General features: G+C 32.9%; 1 protein-coding gene across 10 annotated transcripts in view; it reads right to left on the bottom strand.

Annotated features, from left to right (window-relative positions):
- TENM1 (teneurin transmembrane protein 1) overlaps window positions 1-17,315 on the bottom strand; it is a 3,105,198-nt gene that overhangs the window by 397,420 nt on the left and 2,690,463 nt on the right. The gene's annotated exons all lie outside the window — the stretch shown is intronic.

Raw genomic sequence — 17,315 nt, 5'->3', positions numbered from 1 at the left:
AAATAGGACCTTTTCCCTTTTTGTTGAGCTCCCTGGAATACAGACCTAATAGTAGTATTGTTGGGTAAAAAGATATGCAGTTTTATAGGCCTTCAAGCATACTTTCAAATTATTCTCTAAAATGAGTGGACTTGCTCATGAGTCCACCAACAGTATATTAATGACACTATTTCATATCCCCTCCAGCATCTGTCATTTTCTTTTTGTGTCATATTAGTCACCCTAATAATAGTAATTAATAATAATCTAATAATAATGATGACAGGTGTGAGATGGTGTCTCAGAATTTTACTTTGCATTTCTCTAATAAGTAGTGATTAAGACCATTTTTTATGTGACTACTGATAGTTTTGATTTCTTCTTCTGAAAACTGCCTATTTATGTTCTCTGATCATTTATCAACTGGGGAATGACTCTTACTTTTATAAATTTAGCTCAGGAGAAATGAAGCCTTTGTTAGAGATACATGTTTTAAAAATATTTTATCAATTTCCTGTTTTCCTTCTAATTCTGGCTCCATTAGATTTGCAATGTGATTTGCATTTAATTTAATCAAAACCATCCATTTTATTTCCCATAATCCTCTCCCTTATTTGCTTATAAACACTTCCCTTATCCATAGATCTGATAGGTACATTTTCCCACAATCCTCTAATTTACCTATAGTATCACCCTATTATCCATTTTGACCTTGTCTCAGTAAGTGGAATGAGATATTGGTCTTTGCCTAGTTTATACCAAACTCTTCCAGTTTCCCCAGCAATTTCAATCAAATGGTGACTTTTTATTACAAAAGCTTGTATAAACAGTAGATTCTTTGATCATTTACTATGTGTGATCAATAACTATGTAGTGTGTACCTAATATATTCCACTGATTGACCACTCTATTTCTTTGCTACCATATAAACATTTCTTTCATGATATTCTTAAACTTTCATTCTGCCACTTGAATTCTGTCACTATTTTTTGAGGTCTATAAAATAATTCTTTGTTAGTTTAATTGGATAATTTACTGAATAAGTAAATTTATCTGTGCATAATCATTATTTTATTATATTGGTTTAGGCTACACATGACCAATTAATATTTCTTCAGTGATTAAGATCTGTTTTTATTTGTGTTGAAAAGTCTTTTGTGATTGTTTTCATATACTGCTTGGGTTTGTCTTGGCAAGTTAACTCCCAAATATTTTATATTGTTGGCAGTTATTTTTAAATATAATTTCTCTTGGAAATATGTAAAAACGTTGATAATTTAAGCAGGTGTATTTTATATCCTATAAATCTGCTTAAGTTAATTTTTTCAACTAATTTTTTATTCATTTTCCAGGATTCTTTAAGTATACCATCATATCATCTACAATCAGTAATAATTATATTTCCTCAATGCCTATTCAAATTTCTTCAATTTGTTTTTCTTCTAACTATAGCAAGCATTTTTAGTACAACATTAAATAATAGTGGTGACAATGGATTTCACTCTTGATCTTATGGGAAAAACTCATAGGTTATCTCCACTACAAGAAATGCTGGCTGAACAGTTTTAGATACATACACAGATAGACAGACAGATATACAGAGAGAGAGAGAGAGAAAGAGAGTTTAACAAGAATGGGTGTTATATTTTGTTTCTTTTGTTTTTATTTTGTTGTATTTGTATTTAGTTATTTCTGTTATTGATTATGTTGATAATTTTCCTTATATTAAACCAGCCCCGTATTCCTGGCATAAATTCCATCTGGTCATAGTACATGGTCAAAGTGATGTATTGCTAGTATTTTATTTAAAAATTTTAAATTAATGTTCATTAAGTAACTTGGCCTATAGTTTCCTTTTTCTGTTTTTTTCCTAAATCTCCTTGGTTGAGGCATCAAGACTTTACTAAAAGGAATTTAGTAGGACTTCTTTACCTATTTTTTCAAATAGTATATATAGTGTTAGGATTAATTATTTCTCTCTCTCTCTCTCTTTCTCATTTATGTATGCATTAAGAGATATAAATTTTCCCTTAATTACTGCTTTGGCTATCCCTCACAAATTCTGGAATGCTGTCTCATTATTGTAATTCTCATTAATTAAATAATTGATTATTTCTATGATTTGTTCTGTGTCCCACTCATTCTTTAGCATTACATTATTTTGTTTCCAGCTAAGTTTTATTCTATGCTTCCATGACCCTTTATTAAATTTAGGGTTTTTTTTGCATTATAGCATGAAAAGAATGAATTTAATATTTATGCTTTTCTACATTTACATATATGGTCAGTTTTTGTAAAGGTGCCATGTGTATCTGAAAAATGTTTACTTCTTTCTATTTCTATTTCCATTCAGTTTTCTCCAGAGGTCTATCATATTTAACTTTTCTAATATTCTATTCAAAGTCTTAACTTTTTTTTTATTTAGGGTTAGATTTATCTAGCTCTGAAATCGGAAAGTTGAAGTTTCCTACTAGTATAATTTCACTGTTTTTTAACTCCTGTTTTTCATCAAATTCTTCCTTTAAGTATTTGGATGCTATGTTATTTGGTATGTATATTTAGTATCAATATAAGTTATTTGTCTATGGCTTCTTTTTTGTTTTAGCAAGATGTACTTAACCATGTTTATTCCTTTTAATTAGGTCTAGTTTTGCTTTTGCTTTGTCTGAGGTGATGATACATAATAAAAGCATAATAGGCTGTGCTCAGCCTCTGAAAGTCCCAGTCTGTGCCCAAAAGTCCCCTCTGGTATACTTTTGAGTACCAAGGATATAGAGTGCCTTCTCTACTTAGATTTATGATACCAGTATTAAATCTAAATTATGTACATGTTTTCATACCCAGCACAATACTTTATACATAATACATAATAATAGCTTTGAAAATGTTTCTTGAATCATTAAAAACAAATAAGGAAAATTGAAGAACATACTAATATTTAGGCCAATTATTTAACTTCTGCTAAGTCCTAATTACTATTTAGTTTTCAGGCAAACAACATTTTTTTTACAGTTTTTAATTAGGGGCAAAGTTTAGGATATAACAGTGAACCCATTAGAAAGTATGGACTTCAAATTCAACCTCTGACACTGTGACCAGGGGCATAATATCTAAGCCTCAATTTCCTCATCTCTAAAACATAGGTAATACTTGGAATGCCTAACTCATGGGGTTGATGTTAGGCTCAAATATATGTTATACAAAGTACTTTGTGAACTTTATATTGCTTTATAAAAGTCAGCTACAATTCTCTTTTGGCTCAGTATCTTATTCATGTTCAGAGATAAGGTGCAAATACCACAAGCTGTCCTAGCACTGCCTAGTACTTTGACAAAATGGGGGAAAGAGGACCTTTCCAACAATATGTTCATTTTTTGAAAGTTTTGCTTGAGGGCCAAATATTTAATCTCATACTTCAGGTTCAGAACAAAGTTCCATGACTTTCTTAATATTCAAAACTTGATTCAACCGATATTAACATTTTTTTAGATGAAAAAAGACCAATCTATAGGATTTACAAACAAGCCAAAAACAAACATTTTTCACCTAATTAAACAATCAAAATTCAAATATGTCAAATATGTCATTATTTCATAACCTTGATTATAGATTTAAAAAAAAACAACCTTGGATGTGAGTAACGATTTTCCATTTCCTTGTCTCCTAATCACTATGAACAGTTTGTGCCCAAATTGTAGAAAAGCCAGTGTAAGTTATCATCATCAACAACAAAAAATCAAGAGTGATTGTTCACATTAAAAAGGGACCAATAACTCTCTTTCTTTCAAGATTTTTTTTATTCTGCCTTTGATAAATGCTAACATGAATATTTCCATAAAAAAGGCAAGCTATAAAAAGAGTATTGTAGGCTACACTATATATGGTCTTGGAATGCTATATACAGAAGAGTAAATGAAGTGAAATTGTGAACTAAAATGTCACACCCAGCAAACAAGCACAAACCTGAATAAAAAAATATTCAATGAATTGCCAGATTTTTAGGATTTTGTTGCAAAAAGATCTGAACTTATGGAAAATTTGACATGCAATATCCAATAGAAAAATAGGGTAAACATCAAAGACTAATTACAAAAGACTCAATAGGGAAAAACTCTACTTTTTATATATGGAAATGAAAACTATGTCTAGGATTGTCATTAGTAATTGAGGGTATTCAGCAGGATGATTTCAGAGAGGCCTGGAGAGACTTACATAAACTGATGCTGAGGGAAATGAGCAGGACCAGGAGACCATTATATATCTCAACAACAATACTATATAAGGATCAATTCTGATGGACGTGGCCCTCTCCCACAATAAGATGAACCAAATCAGTTCCAACAGAGCAGTAATGAGCTGAACCAGCTACACCCAGGGAAAGAACTCTAGGAGATGACTATGAACCACTACAGAATTCCCAATCCCTCTATTTTTGTCCTCCTGCATTTTTTATTTCCTTCACAGGCTAATTGTCAACTATTTCAAAGTCTGATTCTTTTTGTACAGCAAAATAACTGTTTGGACATGTATACATATATTGCATTTAACTTATACTTTAACATATTTAACATGTATTGGTCAACCTGCCATCTTGGGGAAAAGGTGGGGGTAAGGAGGGGAAAAGTTGGAACAAGAGGTGTTGCAATTGTCAATGCTGAAAAATTACCCATGCATATATCTTGTAAATAAAAAGCTATAAAAAAGTAAATGAGGATATTTCACAAGAATTATTGAGGAGAGATAAGCATCGTGTGATTCTAAAAAGCAAAACTATGTAGGAAAAGATAAAAAGATTATTTTATTTATATAAATGAGGAAGAACTGAAACAGAAGAATCAGATGAGGGATGAAGAATGGTGGTTCTGGAAGCCTACTCTCCTTAAGAGTGGCTTAAAGAGGGAAAATACATATGTATCTAGAAGGGCCTAAAAGTCTTCTAAAATCATATAGAAACAAGAGGACAAAGGTAATAAGAAAGAATAAGGAAGAGGTCCTTGAAGGGGGAGTATGTTAAGTAGAAGGCAGAAGTGAAGCAAAGGAGTCAGGAGGCATAGAAAAAAAGAGAAACAAATATAATAAAGATCAAGATAGAATTTATTAGGTTAAAAAAGCATGAATAGTAGTCATAATTTCAAACAAAGTTAAAAAATAAAACAGATTTATCCCAAAGAGAAAAATAGAGAAACCACTCTGTATTCAACCATATTAATCAACATTATTTTAGAATATTTAAAGTAATAGACAGCATAAGGTTGGAATGTTGCTCTGTTGTAAAAAAAAAATCATGACTTGGTAAATTCAGAAAACTATAAAAAGACTTAGACTTATGAAGGAAGAGGTTACCCATCTTCAGAGCAAGAGGACAAACAAGTGTAGTATGGTCTAATACAAATGTATATAAATGTATATGTATATATAAATATATGATTATAGACATATGTGTGTATGCATGTATAAATATAACCATGTTTAACTGTAACCTTTTTAGGAGAGGGAATGAGGAAGAAGGAAGAATAAAGCAAAAGGTCCACAGCAGAGAACAAAAGAAATAGTACAAGGAAGCAAAGAAAAGATGGACAACTCTGAACACAATGTGTAGCATTTATTATATAGGTTTTCTTGAAAAGGAAATTTGTTGTGTTATACTTTGAATATCCTCTCATGTTTTGCTGGGACCATGGCAATGTTTTTCCCTTTTTAATTTAAGTTTTAAATAATATTTTTAAAGTATTGTACATGAATAATGAATCTCTATTACACAGAACTTTTAAAAATATATGATAAATTAAACTCATTAGATTTCCAACTCCTTTGAACTTCTGCTTCCTGAATTCAGAAAAAAGGCTTTAGTGACACTTTTCTCTTCATTTTTGGGCAACATTATAATAGTAAAAATAATAATTTATACAATACTTTAATATATGTAAAGCATTTTATAAATCTTATCAGCTTTTAATCTTCACTTACTTGGGCAGTAGATGATATTTTCATTTCCCTTTACATAGAAGAGGAAACTGAAGCACACAGAAGTCAATTGAGTTGCCTCTTGTACCAATTAGCAGCTCACTACTTCATTACTCTTATACTCTCAAATACCATTTTCAAACTAAAACAAAAAGACTTTACTTATTTAAAAATTGTGATAAGTCAAGGAAAAGCAAATCCATACACTGGCCATGTCTTAAAATGTCTGCCTCATTGTACACCATGAATTCATCTTATCTCCCTCCAGAATTTGGAAGTATGGCTCATCAATAGTCTTCCTGAATCCTAATGCATCACCGGTAAACCCGTCAGCATTCTTAAATCTTTCATAGTTCCTTTTTTTTTTTTTTTTTTTTTTAAACAATGTGGTAATCATTTTATAAATTGTTTCTCTAGCTCTTCTCTTTTCATTCTGCATCAGTTCACGATTCCCTTCAAATTTCTTGAAATATCTTTTTTTGTGTTTTTTAAAATTAATTTATTTATAAAATATTTTTATTTATGTTCTATTACATGTGTATACTATAATGGGTTCAGCCATTCCCCAGTTGTTGGGTATCCCCTCTGTTTTGAGTTTCTTACTTCAACAAAAAGTGCTATTAATGTTTTTGTAAATAAGAAAACAACCAAACTCATCTCTTTTGGGCATAGGCATAAGTTGCATTATTGCTGGGTCACGGGGTATATATGCACAAGATACTGACTTCTGGGTTATAGTTTTAAATTTATTTCCCAAAATGACTAGAACAATTCACAGTTTCACTAAGACTATCAGCTTATGTGCATTCTTTTTGCCTCTCTGACAATTGTCATTTCCTTTTTTGGTCATCTTTGCCAAGTCTTATTGGTATAAAGTGGAAACTCAGAATTATTATTAGTGATTTGGAGCACTTTTACAAATTGTTTCTTGATATCTTCAATTCCTTCCTTGATAATGGTCTATTCATATTCCTTGACCATTTTGTTAATTAGGAATGACATCTATTTGAATTAGTTCCCAGCATATTTTGAATACTTGAATTTTATGAAAACAACTTGCCATAAACAATACTCTTTTCCCCTTCATTGTTCCTCTTCCAGTTTTAATGGAATTGATACTGTTTGTAGAAAAACCTTATATATATATATTCTTTTTTAAATTTTCAGTTCCAAATTCTGCTTCCTTGTGTTTTTCCCTATTAATAAGGCAGAAAATGAAACGTCCATTCTACAGATGAAGTCATGCAAAAATATTTCCGTATTAGCCATGTTCCAAGGGAGAAAAATAAGAAAACTATTTAAAATATGTAACAATCTGTATTCCAAGTCCATCATTTCTTTATCTGCAGGTGGATAATATTTTTCTTTTATGAATCCTTTGAAAGTATGGTAGATCACTGTGTTTATATCAGAGTTCTAAGTCTTTCACAATTAACTATCTTTGTGATATCATTGTTTCTATGCTACATTTTCCTCATGGTTCTGCTCACTTCACTTTGCATCAGTTCATATAAATCTCCCCATGTGTTTTTTCCAAAACTAACCCCTTCATTTCTTAAAATACACAAGCATGCTATCACATTTTTATACGTAACTTATTCAGCTATTCCCCCAATTGATGAGCATCTCCACAGTTTCCAATTCTTTACTACCACAAAAAGAGCTGCTATATTTTTGTATATATGGGTTCTTTTTCTAATTCTTTGATCTTTTTAGGATATAGACCTATTAGTGTTACTTACCCTTTTAGCTATAAATAGGTTCAAACTGATATCCATAATGGGTTTTACCTTGTTCACAATTCTACCAGTAGTGCATTATGTACTTATTTTCCCACATCCCCTCTAGCATTGTCATTTTCCTTTTTTTGTCATGTTAGCTAATCTGATAGGTATGAGGTGGTATACCAGGGTGCTTCCCAAATATTATTAGTGACATAGAGCACTCTCTCAAATTTTTGATGACAGCTTAGATTTCTTCCCTTCATATGAATGCCTACTCATATCCCTTGCATGAGTAATGACTTTTATGCATTTAAATTAATCCCTGCTATGTTTTGGATATTTTACCTTTATCATAATACTTTGTTATAAAGAGCTATTTTCCTTCAATTTGGTGTTTCTCTTCTAATTTTATTGAAACTGATTTTGTCTGTGCAAAACATTTTTAATTTTATATAATCAAGATTGTCTATAATTTCTCCTAAGAACTTCCCTCATTGGGATGAGGGTGTCTTTTTGAGTTTATGGTACAATATGTTGTTAAGGTTCATTTGTTTCCACCTATTGTGTACTTAAAGGGTGTATTTTTCAGCTATTTATAGTATTTTTACAAAAGTTGACTATATAGGTCATACTCATCCTGTGGTCTAATTCTATGTTATTGTTTTGTTTTGTTTTTTATTTTTACATAAGTGAAATAATTTTAAAATACATTTAATTAAAATTTTAAAATATAAATATTAAATGTAAAATGTAAAAACCACTTTTAGCTTCTGTCCTATACAAATAGGCAGTGGGCTGGAAGTGACCTGCAACCTATAGCTTGCTGACTCCTTTCCTATGGCGTGAAGACCATATAAACAATTGCAGACACAGAGACATATTAAACGCATCCTTTACCATAGGTGAACTCAGAGCAGATTTTCAAAAAAAGCTCAGGCTATCAAGAGGCAAAAATGAGAAGGAAGAGTCTTTCAGGCATGGGAATTAGTCGATTCAAAGAGTGAAGAGAAATGGAGGACTGTATGTGAAGAACAGAGAGTAGGCTGGTGTTACTGAACTGTAGAATAAAGGGAAGTAAACTATGAAAAAGCTGAAAAGAGGGGTCAATTTGGCTTTAAATGCCAAGCAGATAACTTTATATATGTTTATGGAGGTAAAAAACAAAAAAACAAAAAACAAAACAAAACAAAACAAAAAAACTACTAGAGTTTCCTTAGTAGGGGAGTTGACCAGGTCATAAAAGCAGTTGAATAAGATCATTTTGGTAGCTTTGTGGAAAATGGATTGTTGTAGTGAGAAACACCAAATCAGAGGTTAGAGCAGTAGTGTAGGTGAGTGGAAATGACAATCTCAACTGAGGTTGAGCTGTGAGTGGAGAGAATAGATTCTGCTGGGTTAAATATATCTTTTCCCAGCTAATACTGGCATCCTTATCCAACTCAACCCTTCTACTCCCTAACTCTCACCATCTCTCTGGAACCCATATTTTACTATCAGTAAGATTTCTTCTATCTTAGATCCTTCCCTTGCATAGCTTTTCCATATTTTTTTTTACTGAAGGAAATCTATTTTTAGATGGAAATCTCATCTCTGGCCCCCTTTTCAAACTTTCACTACTCATTCCCTCAAGCCCTTCAAGATTCTGGGCCTGAAGAATACACAATCTTCTTGTTCCTCACTGTCACTTCTGCACCATGACTCAGAACCCAATCAGTCATTCCATATCAGCCTAATGAGACCCTTATAATCATCTATGAGCTACAAACCTCTAGGTCACACCCCATCCTTTATCAAAGACTTCTGCACCCAACTCCCTCCCATATTTTTCGAGCCTGTCAAAAGTACTATCATTTTTCCAACCTTCCAAATCTGCAATTTGTGCATTCGCCTCTTCACTCCAACACCCCATATATACTATCAGTTATTAAATTGTTTTATTTCTACCTCAATATAATTTTTAAAATGTATTTTTGTTGTTGCTTTTTTTTTTCAATAGAGTTCCATCCCTTTTAATCCCTCTCCCAGAAATCCATCCTACATAACAGATATTTTTTAAAGAAAAAAGGGAGGAAACAAATCAGCAATAGTGATTAAAACATGGAAAAAGTCTGGAAATATGTGCCACTCTCCCTACCCTTTACCCCCTGGCCCAGCCACTTCTGTGAAGGGATGGTATAGAACTGTCTTTTCTCATCCTTCCTTTCAAAGCCAGGGGAAAAGTCATTCTCATTCGTATTTTTGCATCACACAGTCACAATTTCTCTCTATTATTAGTGATTTGGAACGTTCTTTGATATATCTGTTAAGAGTTTATAATTATTTTAAAAATTATTCATAAATCTGAACACCCTCCAAGTGTGAAATGGCTTTCTATTCTCACTCTCTATGCATATACACACATTCACGTGTGTGTTTATATGTGTATGTGTGTGTATGAGACGAGAGAGACAGAGAGAGGGAGACAGAGAGAACGAGAGAGAGAGAGAGACCAAAGCTACTCTATATCTCTTCGAATACACAAACTCTTATCGTAGAAATTTGATATATCTAACCACTTTTTTTATCCTAGGTGCATTAACCTTTGCTTGTGCAGAAACTTCTCAGTTCTATGTAACCCTGCTATTTTATATACTGTAATTGCCTCTATCCTTTATTTAGCTTAAAATATCTCCTAGCTACAGCCAGGAGAGGTATACAATGTACTTCTCTTCAAATTTTTTATGATGTGATATTTAATAGTAAAGACACAAATCTGTTTAGAATGCATTGTAAAATATGTTGTAAAATGTGTATCTAAGACTAATTTATTCCAGGCTGCTTTACAGTTTTCCAATTGGTTTATATCAAACTTCCTAGAAAGTTATTGTTTTCTAGTTTATTAAACACTGAATTGTTGTGTTCTATTACTTCTAGTTTTCCCTTCTCTAGTTTGTATCATTGATTTACCTCTCTAATTTGTAACCAATTACCAAATGTTTCCACAACATTTTTAGTATCTGAATCCTCTCTACTTACACCTATCAGTTTAGTTGAGGATCATATCACTTCTTCCATAAATTTCTATGAAGACCTTCCAATTGATCTCCATGTTTTAAGTCTCTCCCTACCCATCCTCCACACTGCTGCTGAAATGGCTTTTGGTAGGAGCACATCTAGCCCCATCATTCCCCTACTCAATCTATTCCACAAGTTCCTTATCACTTCCAATATAAAACATAAACTCCTCTGCTTAGATTTTAAAAATCTTTCACAACTTGTTCCTGTTCTTTTCAGCCTGGTGGTGTATTACCTCCCCTCCTAAATTCTTAAGAGCCAGCCAAACTGACCTTTTATTATTCACACACCACACTCCAACTCAAACCTCTGCCATTTTCCCCACATTTTTGTTTGTTTGCTTTTTTTCTTTTTTCCCCTCCTCATTTTTCCCCTTTTGGTGTAACTGTTTTTTTTTTCTACCATGATTAATGTGGAAATATTTTTAGAAGAATTGCATATGTTTAATCTATATTAAATTACTTGCTATCTAGGGGAGGGGAAGGTAGAGAGGGAAGGAGAAAGATTTGGAATATAAGGATATTGCAAGAGTAAGTGTTGAAAACTATCTTTCCATGTATTTTGAAAAATAAAAAGCTATTATTATTTTTAAAAACCCTGCCATTGTCCTCGTCTTCCCCAGTGCCTAGAATGAACATCTTCATTTCCACCTTACAGAATCTCTTTATTTCCTTTTTTATTTTTTTGTTTTTCTGAGGCAATTGGGGTCACATAGCTAGAAAGTGTTAAGTGTCTGAAATGAGATTTGAACTCAGGTCCTCCTAACTTCAGGGCTGGTGTTCTATCTACCATGCCACCTAACTGCCCCTCCTCTTTCTTTTTCTTTAAAATGATATTCAAGCAAGATTTTCAATACAAAAATATTTCCTTATCCCCTTCAACTGCTAGTTTCCTTTAAATTTATTTTGCACATTCTTATTTTTTTTATGATCAGCAAGTATTTTCTTTTTTTTTTCTTTTTTCTTTTTTATTAATTTTGTAATTATAATTTTTGACAGTATATATGCATGAGTAATTTTTTATAACATTATCCTTTGTATTCATTTTTCCAAATTTTCTCCTCCCTCCCCTAGATGACAGGCAATCCCATACATTTTACATGTGTTACAGTATAACCTGGATATAATATATGTGTTGCACATTCTTATAAATGGACATATTATTTACTTCACAAAATATTAGCTAGGTAAGAGTAGGGATTATTTCATTCTTTGTGTTTATATTCCCAGCAAGTAGTCAGTGCTTGGCATAGAGCAGCCATTTAAAAATGCTTGAGGAGTGATTTCCTTTCTTTTCCTCATGGCATCATTACACTAGCTTAGTTTCTGATCAGTTCTGCCTCCCAAAACTAAGACTCCCAATTATCTTACCTTTATCTGTAATCCTTTCTTCTAAACTGGCAAAATAAAAACCCTAAAGAATATGTTAAAATATGTCACTCTCCTGCTCAAAAATGTTCACTGGATCCCTATTGCCTAGGATGAAATATATAATTCCTTATCCCGGAAGTTGATGCCCTCCATGGCTTAACTTTATCTTATCTTTCTGTCCTTATTTTAGACAATTTGGAAGTAATCGACTTCCCAAGCAAATTGGGCAATTAGTTGATCCCCAAATATACCCAGTCCATGTTATGCCTCGATGAATTCACATAAGCTCTTTTTTAATGCTTCCTAATGTTCACCTTCCCAATCTCATCAGGAGAAGGTGTTCTCTCTCTTTAGATTTGCCTTGAATACTTTTTCTCATCTCCCTTCCCTCCCTGACCTGATACCTTAAGTAGTCGACTTGTCTTTCCCAGTAGTCTGGAAGCTGAAGGACAACTAGTGCTAGATGTGGGGTTTTATCTTCTGAATTCCAAGCACAGTGCTTTGTGCACATGAGCTGGTTTACACGTTTGTCGCAATGAATTCTTTGTATATTCTAAATCTGCTGGAAGAAATTAAGTGAACAGTAATGTTTCCCAGTATAACTATCCTACATTGTTCGGTTTTATTATTTTAGCTGCAAACAAATAAGGCACTTAATTTCTAATGAACATGGACGGTTTATGAGACTGTAGAGGAGAGAGTTGTACCTTCTACCTTTTTCTTTTATCAACATTAAACAAACGGTATGTTTTTTTTTTTTAAACTATAATTTACCGCAACTATGAGTTGCTTCTTCTGTTGTTAGTGCTTCTTTGACTATCTCCGCTTGGGCAGCAGGAATTGAGGTCACAAGGAATGGCCACACAGCTCAATGAGCTGACTTGCAAACAAACTGCACTTGGGGAAGTTAAAGGTTCTTAGAAAGGAAAAGAGGAAGTAAATGACTATCCCAGAGAGGCAGAAGAGTGAACTGGGATGGAGTAGATGCTGAAGTTGGAGCCAAGGGACGCCAGTTCAAATCCCACCTCAGATACTTCAGTTGAGGGATTGTGAACAAGCCAGTTTTTTTTCTTTTATGTTCCACAGCCTGCTTTCCTAATCTGTTAAAAAAAGGAGACAACAATCCTTGTGCTCAGAGTTGAGAGCAAAGCATTTTGTAAACCTCAAAGAGTTAGAGAAATGTGAGCTGCTACTTAAAAAAGGTAAAAGGGCCAAGGAAGCATTGATTTCCTGAACACGAGTACATTTATTTAACCAAATAAAAACTTTCAACTAAAAAAAAATGTATCATGCATGTAATTTGTTTGGTGGTTTGAAACCGAACAATGCATTTATGTGTTGTCTCAAAACAATATTGATGATGAGAACATATTTCTGGGGCACAAATTAATAAAAAAAAAAAAGACAGAATTCATTTCCAAATGAATTATTATGAATGCAGCAGATAGTAAATTTTTGTCCTGAGGATTCCATCTACATTCTTCCCTCCCTTTCCCCGCCCCCACACCCTCTATAAAAATGGCTTTAAGAAGTCTCCCGTCTCTTTTATTTAATAAGGCAGCTAGGCTGCTTGCCATCCTGGGCTAACAGCCAGGAAAAGATTATGGCAAAAATAATCACCTTTGTAACATTAAGGAAAATATGAAACTGGCACGTGATGCAAGGTTTTATTTCCCTTCCTTTAAATAGAAGATTCTACATTTTTTTTGCGTTTTATTAAAAAATAAAAACAGGTTTTCTGCTAGATGCACCTGGAAAAAAATGAGTTGTTTTCCTTCCAACAAACAGCTAGAGGATTCCGAGAGATTTGCTGTTAAAACAGGGCAAGGCACTCTAAGACTTAAAAAGAGAATTTTGTCCTGATGAAAGATGCTAGTTTGACAGCCAAGGAAAATGAAGGAAATATTCTTTATTCCCAAGGCACCTCATCTCTAAGCAAGGAACCACATCTTATGACTAAGAGGGTCGTACCTTATTGTTTAATATTTATTGAACAAATGCACAACATGCTAGATGATGAAAAAGTTTAACAGACAGAGCCCATGTCCTCTATGAGCTAATAATTTCCAGATCAAACCATTCTAGGGAACATAGTTCCTGAAAGTGATGACTTCTACATTTTAACAAACTCATTATAATGGAAAGGTGGCAGTGGGCAAGAAATTTTAAAAATAATGCCGAGGGTCTTGAGCAGGTCATTTTTCTTCCTTCCCATGAGACCACTCTCTTTTTACTTCTCTTACACCAATTTAAAAATTGATTTTAAAAATCAAACCACAGCTGTTTGGCTAGTTACTTGATTTCCTGGAATGTATACTTCACATCAAATGTAGGCTATCCTCCCTTCCCCAACCTCTAAACCACCGTTCTGCACCTAAAGCTCGTGAATTTTGTCTTGGGAAAAATCTGGTAACTACTTCTATATAACTAGTTTCCTTTGTAAATCATATACATTTACAAATGTTATTCTTAGAAGGAATTTTACGGTTCCCCCAAACTCTTTGCCCCAAGACCCTAGAATACACAATAAAGGTGAAGAAGTTCTGCCTGAAAGGGTTACTTCCTCTTCTGTACCTACTTCCTAGCAGATTCCATAACCCAGGCCAGGGAAAAAGCACAAGACTTGACATTAACACTAACTCTCAGACCTCCCCACCCTTTCGTTGACTGAGTTGGCCATGCCTTCAACAAATATTCATTCAGAGATCACTACATCCTCGTGGACAAAACAAAGTTGGCAAAACATTTTAACAAAAAGATTTCTGGTCTAACTACTGCTAGCCCATGTCCTATTTTTTATATTGCTAATACCATGATCAGATGGTTTATTCTACGGGGAGTACACTTGTAATCCAATAAATACCAAACAGTTTGTAGTTTGATGCTAACATGAGGCAAGGGTATTTTTCATGATGCTAACTTCTGAATCAGCTGCATTAACCAATAATGTTTTGTTTCCTCCAAAATATATGTTGGTCTCAGCTGAATATTTCTTTCACAGAGCAGCAGTCTGTCACATGGCTCACTTCTCATTATCATTTCAAATGCACCTTTTACTGCTTGGAGATACCTCTCTATTGCCCCAGGGCTCTGCCACTGGTATACAAGATGCTAAAAAGTTGAGTTGCCATGCATAATATACAAAGTAAGTTATTAGTATGAATTTTTAACACTGTTTTGTTTCATAGCATTCCTATAACCCCTTGAGAGCCAAGGAATGGGGAAGGCCTTATTTATTTATGTTTTCTTTAATGTAACTTTTGCTATTGCTTCTGGGGGCACACATGTAATAAAAAAAATAAACAAAATTAGCCAAAAAACACCTTTATACCTCTTAGGGAAATAGTAAAATCAAAGAAAGCCTAGTAAAGACTTACCAGAGGCAAAGATGGAGAAGCTCTATTTTACAGATCTATTACCTGGTTTGTGTATACAGAAATAATTTTTTTTCAGATTATACTGGCTTCTTAAATATGTGAATGAATGACCACTCTGAGATATAACAGTAAAAAAAAAAGATGAAATATGGGTTAAGGAGTTCTCCTTTAACACCAAAGCATGATAAACTACTTAGGGAAACTTAGAACAAGTGAATGGGTAAATACCTAAAAGAAAATGAGAGAGGGTCATTATGTCTGAGATCATCTGAATATTATGTACCAGAAAGGATAGGTATAAAAAGAAATACAAGTGTTTTTTCGCTCCAGTCAAAACTGTGACTTCAATGATATAAGCAATTCCTGGATGGGGAACCCCTCTCTTAATCCCACAGGCCATCACTTTCTCTACAATTTACAAGTTGCACCCAATGAAAATATATTTAACTTTAGAAAGGACTTATATCAATTTATGAATCCATAGTGGCTTTTATCAAGGGAGACCTCTGTATGTCTGAGGATATTCCCAGTCTTGGAGGACTCTATTATGAACACCTGCCAACACAATCATTCTGCTAAGAGTGAAATATTTCATTAAATTTTGCCATTTTTAATGACAATTTTATATGTCAGAATAGGGGCTTTTTGATATATTACCTTTATTTCTAATTTGTTTGCTTCTATAGTGAGTGCTGAAGTTACTCTTTTAATATATATGAACTTTTATTCTTCCACTGAAAATGTTACTATATTTTTTATAATCTTTTACCCAAAGATTGCATGGATAAAAGATTATAGAAAGCTTACTAACTTTCCCACAAAATTCCAACTTGTTTTACAGACTGACTTCCAGATCCACCAACATTTTATTAAGCTAATGCTTGAATAATTGAACTCTTCACAATTATTGAATCATACATTAGTACCATGTTTGTGCTTTGTTTTCCAAACTCTTTGCTTATTTTTTCCTTATGCCCAAATAAAGTAATTCATTTCCAAGATAGAATTTTAAAAATTCATTTTTAAGCCTTTCAATTTCAAATTCTCTTACCTCCTTTCTCATTGAGAAGGCAAGCAAGATGATATCCATTATACATAAGAAGTCAGGCTAAACATATAAGCCATGTTGCACAAAAAAATTAAGAAAAATTAAGGAGAAGAATATGCTTCAAATTATAGTCCAATATTTCTTTCTTTGGAGGTGGACAAGATTTTTCTATTAAGAGTCCTCTGAAATTATCAGCAATAATTGTACTGATCAGGTAAGTCTTTTACAGTTGATCATCATCACCATATTGCTGTTATTTTTTATAATATTCTCCTCACTTCAACTTGCATTACCACCTATAAGTCCTCCCAGTTTTTTTTTTCTGAAATCATTTCTTTGTCATTTCTTACAGTACAACATTATTCTGTTATAATCATATACCACAGTTTGTTCAACTATATACCAAATTGATTGGAATTCCCTTATTTTCAGTTTTTTTGTCAGAAAAAAAACTGATTTAAATGTTAGCTACATATAAATCATTTTTCTTTTCTTTGACCTCTTTGGAATACAGAACTAGTAGTGATATTGCTCAGTCAAAGGTTTTTATAATTTTATATAAAAATATACAGTTTTATAGTCCTTTGGGCTTAATATCAAACTTTTATCCCTGGTAGTTGGACCAATTCATGTCTACCAAGAGTGCACTAGTGTCTATTTTTCAGCATACCCTCATAGGATTTATCATTTTCCTTTTCTGTCAGTCTGATAGTTTGTACCAGAGACGTTTTAATTTTCACTTCTCTATTATTGATTTTGAGCATTTTTTTCACATGACTAGCTATTCAGAAAAAGCTAT

This window comes from Sminthopsis crassicaudata, chromosome X (genome assembly GCF_048593235.1).
Source record: "Sminthopsis crassicaudata isolate SCR6 chromosome X, ASM4859323v1, whole genome shotgun sequence".
NCBI classification, from domain to species: Eukaryota; Metazoa; Chordata; class Mammalia; order Dasyuromorphia; family Dasyuridae; genus Sminthopsis; species Sminthopsis crassicaudata.
The sequence above is the reverse complement of the archived record's forward strand: the minus strand, read 5'-3'. Positions and strand labels throughout refer to the sequence as shown.